Consider the following 12860-nt stretch of genomic DNA (forward strand, 5'->3'; position numbering starts at 1 on the left):
TTACCATGATTGGCGCAAAACAGTAATGGCCCCACAACCCATATGCTCTATCTCATTTTTATTTATTTTTTATTTTTAAAATGGTGGGAGGGGTCCTTCAATTTTGCAATATTATCAATTGGTCCCCTTATAATTGGATTCATGTGACATTAAATGAAGTTTTATTTAATTATAATAATTATTTATATAGTTATCATATTGAGGTATATCTGTCACATGTATCAACATTATGTTTGAAAAACAACTCATTTTCATGTAAATAATTTATAATTATTTCATTAAAAATAATATATATTCAGAAAGTAATGTTTATATTATGTTTCTTTACCTTATATTCTTTTTATTTATTTTAAATAAAATAATTAGATAAAAAAACTAATGAAAATGTAATAAAATAATATAGAATATATATATATTAACTTTCTTTTTATGAGTTGTTTGAAAAATTAGTGATTTTTATTTTTTATTTTTTTAAACGATATTTATATATAATGATAAAGTTTTGAATGAAAAATATTTTAATATTTTGATTAATAAATTAAGTGATTTAATGAATGAAAAAATAAAATAATATTTAATTATATTAAAATTATTTAAATAATTAATAATTCCAACTAAATAATATTTTAATTTGAAGACTTTCATTTATAATTACTTTTAATTTGAGCAGCAATATTTAAAGTTTATTGCTGTTACTATGTCACTAACAAATATTATTTATATTTATAAGAATAAATAAAATAAATGATTTTATGTAATAATATCCCCACCTCTTAAAGAAAGAGGAAACAAACTTCTCACTTCACATTAATGTACTACATACCCTTCTTTTAGCTTACTCCTATTTAAATATTTCATTCTTTTAATGGCTAAAAATAAATGGTTGTAAAAGTAAAATTTGTATTTTTCTCATTTTCAAATGTTAAAATTATTATGGAGTTAACGGCCAAACCACTTCTAGGTAACAAATATAATATATATGGAATTAGCTGTTTATAATATTTTTTTTATTTATTCAATTTATATTTTTTTACAAAATTAATTTTTGACCAGAGCTAAGAGATGAAATAAAAAACTTTGTGACATCTCAAGAAACCATTCATATTTAGTTGAATAAAAAACATCAGGAATTTAAGAAATTATTTGTTAATAATTTTGTCCGACCTATACTAATTCTTGCGTTATCCCTTTTATTATTTAATAGTGTAGACATTATTATTTGAATAATTTGATAAAGGAGACTTTATTAACTTATTGAATTGATATTTTTGTGTGATTAAATATATTTTTTAAATTAGTAATAAAATTTTGAACCTATTATAGTGTGATCATAAACTTAATGTCCAATTTTTTCATAAAAGTTAGGATCTAGGGTTTAGATTTATATTCCACAATTCCTCCTAATATTTGTTTTTATAATTTAGGGTTTTACAATATATATGAAAATGGTTTTAAATGAAATGTGATTTTATAGGTGGAAAAATCTTTCTTGGGGTAATAATAATTTGACGATTTTAAAACACGTTTTTTTTTTTAATTTTTGAACCGCCCAAACGTCATAATATGGACACGTGGCTGTTAAGTCCTGCTGTCATCCACATCCACATTTGTAAGCTTGGCCGTCGGGTCCCACCACTACCGACCCATTTGAATACTTCATTACCGTACACGTGGCAATCACTTACCTCATCGAGAAAGAATTTTCTAGGCCAAGTAAACTATTATTTTAGTATTTCCTAACTCCAAAAAATATTTAATAACTCAAAAATGATAATTTCTTAATTTTATAATGGTGTTTATTACGTATTTATGTGGATGAATACAATTTTTATATAAAATGAATAAAATAAATGTACCTAAAATTGGAAACAAACTCAAATATGCCCTTTAACTTCTAACTTTGAACTTGTTTATCATTGATTTTGTTCCCTTAGTTTTGAAAAAAATCAAAATAAATAGATTTTTTGAATTTGGTAGGAATTGCTGGGTTTGAATTCTTTAAATAATCTCTTAATAACTGTACTAATTTTCATATATTATTTCATTAATAAATCAATCAAACTTTTAATTAATTATTATTAAATTTTCATTTTTAAATAATTTATTTTTTATTAATATTAATATCTTTAAAATATTTTTATTAAACAATTTAAATTTTCAGAATTTTATTTTGAACAAAATTATTTAAATAATTTAAGTTTGATTAATTCTAAATAACTATTTGTTCATATTGAAATTATAAAAATAATTGATTATTTTGTGAAAGTTTTAAAGGTGCTGACAATACTAATTTAATTAAATGTTATTATTTGAAAATTATTCAAATATAAAAGAAGTTTTTTATACATTAAAGACAAGAGTCTAACAATATTATCATTTCTTGAGTTTATTTATTTTTATTTTTTTTCTGATACATGATGGATGTATCAAATTGTATCGAGTGTAATAATTTTATTAATAATTTAATTACAAAACTTAGAAACTAAATTTGTGCTAATTTGATTAAATTAACATAAATTTATTATTTTATTTATAACTATAGAAGTTTAAGAAATATCGTGAAACTTTTGAATCTCCCTTTAATAAAGGGAAATTTGACGAAATAACCTTCATGAGAGAGGGTTATTTTTAAATTTAGCATAGGGCAAATAATTTTTTCAAATTTAACATTTTGCCTATGAAAAAGACTTTTTTGCCCTCAAATTAAAAAAAAAAACAGTTTTCTCCGTTTCTCCCGGTCCCTTTCTCCCCTTCAGTTTTCCCTCCCTCTCCTCTTTTCATATTTCCAAACAGCTTCCTCCCCTCCCCGACGATGATCCAAGCCCACGACCCACTTCTCCCCGACGACGATCCAAGCCACGAAACCCCACCTCTCCCCCGACCCCCGACGACTGTCCGAGCCCCCGACAACTGTCCGCCTCCTCCACCTCCTCGACGACGACGATCCAAGCAGAACGAACGACAATCCAACATTGAAGGTTAGTTTTTCCCGTTTTCTTTCGTTTACTTTCCACACATGCTGAAATGGAAGAATGGTTTAGGATTTTAGTGTTTATTGTTTAGGGTTTAAGTTTATTGGCTGACTGAATAATTTTGGGTTTAAAATGCATCTGTCGAAGACTGTTGCAGGCTGTCGAAGGCTGTCGCAGACGATTGTGCATCTGTCGCAGGCGACTGTGCATCTGTCGCCTGCGACAGATGCATCGTCGCCTTCGTCAGATGTATATACCACCGTAAAACCAATCAACCAAGTTCTAAAATCATTCATCAACGACCTAACTTACACCCTAGACTCTAAACGACGAAACCCTAAACATTCTTCCATTTCAGTGATGAAACGATGGAAAAGAAACGGAAACTAACATGACTGTTGAAGACGTTCCGGCAAGGCTTCCCGGTTTCCTTGGTTTTGTTGGATCGTTCGCAGCTATGATGAAGGTTGGTGGAGAAAAGGGAAAACTGAAACGAGGAGGTTCGGTTGGGAGAGAAAGGGGGGAGACAATAAACTGAAAGACCCACTAACATGATTTTTGATTTTTTTAATTTAAGGGTAATAAAGTCTTTTTGCATAAGGAAAATTTTATATTTAAAAAAATTATTTAGCCTATGCTAAATTTGGAAATAACTCTCTTATTCAAATTTCCCTTAATAAAAAGATTGTGACCAGTAAAAGTCATATCACTCTTCTATTTAATATTTTTTGGTTAACCCTAATTTTTTTTTATCAAGAATATCTGATAGCTAAGTTTTAGCTTGAATTAATATAAAATTAGAAATTTTGGTTAATATGAAAGACCTTAATAACATGTAAAATTTAATCCTCCAATAAATTAAATAAATCATAAAAACAATGAATTGTTGTAGTGTTACCATTTACACATTACAACATCAATAAAAAAAAACACTTAATTGTATATTTGCCTATATATATATTTTACTCATTCAATAGATAATATATTTTAGTCTAAACTCTAATATCATTTACACTTTAATTTCATTATTTTTTAAGTGATAATTTATATCACTATTGTTTAATTAATTATTTTTTTTACAGGACCTTAATTAATAATGCTAATTTTTCATTTTATAATGGGCCAGTTTCAGTTTCTCTTTATTGCTTTGTGGCCCAAAATAAAGTAAAATAAGGGCTTGGGTATGTAGTTTCTTATTTTATTTTAACATTGAGTCACAAAATGATTATTTTCTTAAAGAACACATATACTTTTTAGACCATAGTTTATTCCCTTAACAAAGTTAAACTCATTAAAATTGAACATAAGAATCAGTTTAGTTTCTTTATTTTTATTTTGTAAGTGACATTGTAGTCCTACATAACTTTATACCACTATTGTTTATTTTTTTTATGCTGATTGCTGAGACATCTTCTTTGAAATTCACCCTAACGGGCTTAAAAGTATTATATTAATTTTTTATTATCATAATGGCCCAGATTTAGCTGATTTTAATATTTTGTGGCCCAAATACATATTAGGGCCCGTATTACGAACCTATATGAGTATGAAGGAAAAAACTACATGATTTTGGTAGTTTTTATTATAAAAAAAAACTATTTGATTATTTTAGTTTTTTTATTGGTACAATGGTTAAATGGGCTACTTATCCAGAGTTAAGTGATATTCAAGATATTTTATTTTAAATTAAAAATTGTAGGCTATTTTTATTATTGTTAAAGTTATATCAAACAAACAAGGGTATTGTATTAACGCTTTCAAACGCTGCAAATTAAAGATTTTGACTATTGATTCTTTAAAATTTGGGAATCAACCCTCTTTATTCCCTCTTTATTCGCTTGTCCGGACATCGTTTATAAATTGAGGGTTTAAAAATGTACGATGTGACAATCCAGTTGATTTTTTTTTACAAAGATTGACTATACTAACCTTTGTTTTCATGTGTATCAAATTCAATTATCTAAATAATTTAAAATCTTGTGGACTTATTATTGTTTTTTTAATTGTTATTACCACGTTTTGTTAAACTTAAATTACTAGTTCAAAAGGGTAAAAAAAAAGAGGAGTGATAGAGTGAGGGAATTTAGTGAGGGAATGACGTGTCATCACCTTCATTGGTTGGAAAATGTAAAAGTGAAAGGAAAGAGAGAAAAGAGAGAAATTATTTAATTTTTTCAGCGAATAAGATTATGCCACGTCATTCCCTCACCAAATTCCTTCACCAAATTCCCTCACCTAATCATTTCTCAAAAAAAAAGTATTGTCTAGAAGATAAAAATAAAAACATTTTCTATTAAAGTAAAATCATATATTTTTTTTAAATTAAAATATTTACTATTTAAGATTAACTATTTTTTAATATTTTTAATAAAATATTATTTATAATTTAATTAAAATAAAATTTTACTTACGAGAAATGATTAGGTGAGGGAATTTGGTGAAAGAATGACATGGCATAATCTTATTCGCTGAAAAAATCAAATAATTTCTCTATTTCCTTCCATTTTTACATTTTCCAACCAATGAAGGTAATAATGAAGGTGATGCCACGTCATTCCCTCACCAAATTCCCTCACTAAATTCCCTCACTTTATCACTTCTCTTTTACCTACTAAGATAAACTTAACTGATAATAATAGTTCATAAAACATTAGATGCCATATAAATAGTTAATGCATAATTTTAACTTTAATGAATCTCAAATTGTAAATAATAATAATAATAATAAATTCCTATTACCCTAATAAGGAAGTCCCAATTTAATAATTTATTCTTTATATATTTTTAATTTGATCACAAATGAAATGATTAATAATGATTGTTTACTTATTTTTGGAAACTAATAATTTTTTGAAAGGGAGTTAGCAACCCCTTCTTTCAATTATAAAGCTCTATTTAAGTAAAAAGATATGAACAAAGGTTGACTTACTACTATTTTTAAAATAACCAAGAGCTTCTTATGGTGGATGATTTTGAGTGAAAATATTTTTTTTTTAAAGTAAAAATACTTAAAATATATTGATATATATAAAAAAATAAATAAATAATAATTTAAAATATAGGATATTTTAATATTCTAGTTAATGATTTGAGTGATGAAATAGATGAGAGGAGAGAATGAAATGGATCCATGATTTATAATTTGGGTGTATTTAAAAAATAACGAGAAAATTTTAGATAAACGAATGAATAAATGTATGTTTTACCATTTTTTAATAATTAAATAATGAATTATATTGAAATTTTTAAAAAAAACATTAAGGGTAATATCACATTTTTACCGTAAAAAAAACTTTTTTTTATTTGGCTTCAGTTCATCCGAGCCCCTACATAGATCCGTCTATAGGCATACATAATTGGGTTACCATTTAAATTATTTTTAGTTGACTATCTAGTTATAAAGAAATCGTTAAATTTTCACTAATCGTAATCGTCCGATGTATATCATTCATAATACTATTATTATGATGTTTTTTTAGATTAATTTCGGAAAGTCGATACAGTCCATCAGGAGATAATTATTATTCTCGAGAATTTACGAGTTCGATAATCTATTGAGTAACGTTTTTTATTTTCTAGTTTTGTTCTTTATTTTTTATTTATGTCATGCTTTTGTTGTTGTCCTCAAACGATTTTCATCATATTTAATGCACATAAACATTTTTAAAAAATATATTAACAATTTGAAATTACATAATATTTGAATTTTTAAATGATTCTAATATAAAGAACTAAATAATGAGGTTATATTTTTTGAAATTTTGATTAAAATGAGTTTTTATAACTTAGATAAATAACTTTAAAAAAAACTTTACATGGAATTAGGAACATGGTTGTGGGAGTGTTATTCTAATTTTTCTTAATTCAAAAGAAAATGAAAAAAATGTAATTAAAAAACAAAAAGAAATTTAATATTTAATATTGTATGCATTAAAATTTGACCTACCATATTTTATAAAAATATTATTATTTTTAATAATATTAAAACAATATTTTGAAATTTTAAATTCAAAATAACATAAAAGAAGAATTAAAACCGAATTTAGAGTTAATTATTGTAATAATTAAACCATAATTATGAAAAATATTCAAAAATTCAAAAGTAATTTGAAGTTAAAGTATTGTATTTATTTTACCCAAATTAAGCCAATGAAGGGTTGAAAATATTTAATTATGAATTATTTGTAATTTATGATTTAAAAATAATTAAATAAATATCCAAAATTCCCAAAAATACCCAAAATAAAAATAAAAATATGAACATAATTTTGATTATGTTGATAGAAATATTTTTTGTGTAATTTTTGGTGGAAAAAAACGTGAAAAAGGATTGAAAAATCAATTTCAAATAATTCTTTTATAAAAATTAAATTTGATAATCTTGTATAGTAGGAATTATTTTTAATTTTTGCAGCAGGAACCTGAGCCATCAGACGAGCACCCAGGCATCATCCAACGTCCAAAAACGCGCCACACAGCCGGATGTAACGAAGTCGCACGCGCTTGCCCACACCGGAACAACTAACGGGATAGACTAACCCCGTTAGTCAAGGCCGTTGACCATGGATGGAATGCGAATTACGTCCACCGAAACAACGACATTTCGATCTTCTTCTTCGCTGGAACGGAGCGCTCGCCGGATTCGCGATCGTCGTTGGACGTTTCTTCTAAAAGGGTTATCTCCGCCATCTGTCCACCTTATCCGATGATTCTTTCGCCCTTATCTTCGCCTCGTCATCGCCTATAATAGTTCCATAGCTAGGTTGACCACCTTGCACTAGAAATAGAATGCCACAAATGGATAAGAAATTAGGGATAAGATCGACGATCGGCCAATCCGACTTGAATTGACCTTCCCCCGACCGACCTAAGTGACTATAAATAGTCTCTAAGGGTTCATCTACCTAGACATCAAACAATTACATCATATTAAAGTAAGAATCAAGGTTTGAAGATTCCGACCAAGAATTGGTTTTTATTAAAACTCTCTCTAGTGATCATAGCTTTGATCCAGGATTCTCGAAATCTTTCAACACACCTAAGGAGTGTTTTCTAGCTGTTGGTATGAATCCATAATCTTTGTATTTTGATTTGTAATTGAAAGTTTGATTTTTTTCAAAATTTTCTTGTTTGATATGTTCTAGGGCTTATTAATGTGTTTTCTTTTTATATAATCAATCCCTATACAGTGTATGAACTTTCTATTGAAAGAAATTAGATCAAATCAATTTGAAATAAATTTTTGAAAAATTAAGTTTAAAAACTGGATTGTTTAAAATTTTGTGTTCTTGAGTTTTATCTATTTTTATTCAATTAGTTGTGAAACATGTCAATGACTGTAGCAACGTTTTGATCATGTTTGATCAAACCGTGTTTTTGAAAATTTTAGATTTTAATTTAATCTTCAAAACTGTTTTAATGATGTTAATGTTTTAGTTGTATTCAACTATATCTATCATTTCAAAGCTAATAGAATAAAAAATCAAGCCTTGAAATTGCCTAATTTAAAATATCTCAAATTTTGACCTAAAAATAATTTTTAAAAATTGATCTTTGTAAAGATCCCATAATCGCGATTTATGTTAGGGCCTATGTTATTCATGATCATATGAACTAATTGTAGCTTACAGATCATGATTTCATGATCTAAATCAAAAGTTAAGCATTTGTAATTTTTTTCAAACCAAATGAAGGTCCTAAGACCGAGTCCTGTAGGACCGGGACTAAGAAATAGGACCGAGCATCTTCGGTCCGGACCGAGGACTGAAATTCTTGAGTCAGGACCGAGACTAAGGACCTGTGTTCTTGAGCTAGGACCGAGGACGACGACCGATGTTTTTGAGGAGGGATCGAGCCCCATGACCAATACCCAAGACTTGGGACCGAGGACTAGGACCGAGTTTTTTAACTTTAGGACTGAGCCTTCTTTTAGCCTAAGACCAATGTTTCTAACCCTATGACCGAGTACCTCTAACCCTAGGACCAATGATCAGGACCGAGTCTCCTAGGTCTATGACCAAGTAGTTCGAGTTTGGGACTGAGCCTCCCGAACCCAGGACTGAGCCCTCCGGTCCCTTGACTCATGTGCCCGAGCCCTGGTCCCTACCACACCGGTCTAGACCGAGCCCAAATCCACCAAACTAGACCCAGACCCTAGGACTCGGGTCCTAAGGCCTGTTTGGTTCCACTTTTCAAAATTCATTTTTTTTTGTAATTTTGAAACCCGAATCCATCTTCAAATAATTCCGAAAGATCAGAAAATGATGTTTTAATATTTTTAGGATTTTCTTAAACCAATGCTCCTAGGCACACAAACCAATTATTAAAATTTAAACAAAAATTAATTATTTTTACATAATTAATTTCAAAGCTCCAGGCACGCAAACTAATGTTGAAACGCATCGAACATCGAGTCACCTCGCGATGTATTTCCCGTATTGCCATGTGTCCACGACATGTGCTAAGCTACGGATGGAAAGCCTATATTTGGGGAGTCACAAATATCAAACTAGGTAAATATTCAAAATTAAAGCTTATATAAAATATGATAATTGCACTTACGGGACTTTTGTCATTAAAAAAAAATGAATACGACAAATGCAAAACAACTTTTTATACTGAAGCCACTATATTAAAAAATGTTAAATACCACTAAATTGACCATTTAATTGTAATATAAGTTAAAATAAATAAATAAATCAATGAAATAAGAGATCTAATAAAATATTAAAAGTGAATAATAATTAAACTTAAAAAACAATAAATTGATGTATGGGTGGGTGGGTGGTGTGATGTAATGTAATGTAATTGGTTATTAAAAGCTTGTCCTTGTTTAAACTTCGACTTAGTAAGTATATTGTGCAAAAACAGCATTTTTATTTGTCATTTTAAAACCATATAATATATGTTTGATGTTTCATTACGTAACGCAACCCTATTCGTTATTAAACTTTATTTATTCTTCTTCCAATAGAATATATCTTGACTAAAATTATATAGAGTATAACTACTATACAATAACGTCACCAAATATACTATTAAGATCTTTTTTTGTCTGATATTTTGGACAAATTTAATTATTTTTCTTCAGTTTTTGACATCGTTTGAAATATTGTATATTAAATTTTATTATTTAAATGTGTAAATGGTGTGGTTCAGTTTGTATACCTAGATGTAAAATTAAATCATATATGTTGTAAAAAAAAAATCAAATTATTGATTTTGATTTATTAATCGGTTACAACTTACAAGATCGATTTCAATAAATAATTTTCTTCATAAAAAAAAGTTTTGCTGAATAATGCAGTGTACATAAAACTCCATTAAAATAATTTAAGTAACACAAAATAATTTTTAAATAAAATGTTTGATTCTTATTTAAACACCTTACAAAGAAATTTATGAACACGGATATATATAAAATAAAATAAAATAAAAGTAACATTAAAGGGAAAAACTTTATAATCTTATTATTTATACTTTTAAATATCTATTCATGTATTTAATTGCAACTCAATTATATATTTTAAAATTTATTCATGGTCAACTAGTTTGGTTTGACTCACTAAAACATCGGATTGAACAATTGACTTCGATTCAACATTCAGGTTGGCCATTTACATTTTCCTTGCTATTAGCGTATTATACATTTTTTTTCATTAAACACTATTTCTCTACAAATAAAAAAAATTAAAAATGCATTGTTTGGAACACCCAGATTAAAAATTGGATTTTTTATTTGATGATTTTTTAAAAAAAAAAATTATTTAAAAATATATTTATTCAAATATCTTATTTAAATAAAATAGTGTTATATATATATATATTAATTAATAAATTTATTAACATTTTTTAATGATTTAAAACGTTATTAGCCTCACGACCTTATTCTATTAGATATCACACGTTGTACTCAAGCTACGGTTTTTTCATATATGTTAAATATTTATAAATAATATATATATTTTTTACCTACAATTTTTTTCATAGCCTTATTTAAGTACTATTAATGTCATTACATATAATATTATATATAATAGGAAATAAATTTGAGCATAATAGTAATAAAAACCTTAAATGCATGTTAATTTATTTACTATTATTCAAACTAACATGTATCTGTTCATTTGCATGAGTAATAATATAAAAAATTGTGAAAAAAATATTACGATAAAAATGTTTATGGACAAGTCAACCTACAATCCGACCCAAGTATCCATTTACTCTCACATATATTCAAATTACCACCGCTCTCGATCCGACAATTTGGACATTTTAAAAATTAAGCAACATTATATATATAGATTAGTTAGTTAAAAAATTGAATTTATATTGTTAAAAGGAAATAATGATAAATTTAAGACTGTTATTGAAGCGATTTTTCAAATTTAGGACTCTCCTAATATTTTGTCATTTATAGAACTCTTATTTTCTTGTTTAATTATATTTAAGACTCTCTCTAACGTCCGTTATTTATTTAACATTATATTGATTTTTATTTATTTATTTATTATTATTCTAAACTTCTTCTTCATCGTCTTCTTCATGATCAACTTCTCTTAAAAAGTATTATTTTCCTCAACAATTTTGATGGCGTCCACATTCTCTTTTTCCCATCTTCTTCTCATTTTTCCTCCTCCTCTTAGCCGTTCTACATTCTACAACCCATGCTCAATCATCCCCGCTGTCGCAAGCTTTATTTCTGTCGATTTTTTCAAAAAGAGGATCGATTTTGGTAAAGATTTGGCCATTAAGAAGGGGGTTTCCGCCTTGATTCCCTTTGAACTAGGGTTGCAAATGAGCCGAGCCGAGTTTAAGTTTGTTGGAGCTCGAGCTCGACTCGATTAAGTATTTATTAGCTCAACTCGAACTCGAGCTCGAACGAGCTTATAAATTTGAGCTCGAGTTCGACTCGACTATATTACCCAAAAGCTCGACTCGAAAGCTTGAACCAAAATTAAATTATATATAATAAATCATTTTTTTATATATTTTTTAATATTATATATATTATATACTTTTATTATATATAATATATTAACGTTTTTTTTTATCTTTTTCAATATTATATACAATATACTCATTATTACAACTTGCTATTTACTTTTATTATATATATTATATTAATATTTTTTATCCTTTTAATATTATATATAACTATTAGTTATTATATCCATAATATTTATTTTTATTATATAAAATATATTAATCTTTATTTATCTATTTCATTATTATTTGTAATATACTTTTATTATATATATAATATATTAAATTTTTTTTATCATAAATCCCTAATATTATTTGTCAGACTTTTTTTATCCTCAATCAATTGAAAATAAGTGTTTTTTTATATTTATTCAACTTTATCTATATAAACATAAGTTTCTCCTAATACGTGAAGAAATTATCTAAAAGAAAAAATAATAACTATAAAAGAAGTTGAAACAAATTTAATCACCAATAAAATTTTGTGAATGAATGAGATGTGAAGATTGAAGAAAGAAGAAAAAAGAAGAGTAAAAGAAAATTGTGAAAACTGAATAAGAAATATATAAAAACTATAAAAGAAGAGATAAGAGTGATTGAAGAATAATAATAAGAGTAACTGATGAAGAAGATGTAGAGTAAATGATGAAGAAGAAGAGATGAAGAGTAAAAGAAATTGTGAAAACTGAATAAAAATATATAAAAACTAAAGAAAAAGAGATAAGAGTGATCGAAGAAGAATAATAACTGAAGAAGAGTAACTGATGAAGAAGATGTAGAGTAAAATGATGAAGAAAAAAAGATGAAGAGTGATGAAGAAGATGTATAGTAAATTAGGGTAGACTATGATGAATGAATTATATATTAGAAATTAGGGTTTACTTTAGGAATTATGGGCCTTTA

Source organism: Impatiens glandulifera, chromosome 2 (assembly GCF_907164915.1).
Source record: "Impatiens glandulifera chromosome 2, dImpGla2.1, whole genome shotgun sequence".
Classification (NCBI taxonomy): Eukaryota; Viridiplantae; Streptophyta; class Magnoliopsida; order Ericales; family Balsaminaceae; genus Impatiens; species Impatiens glandulifera.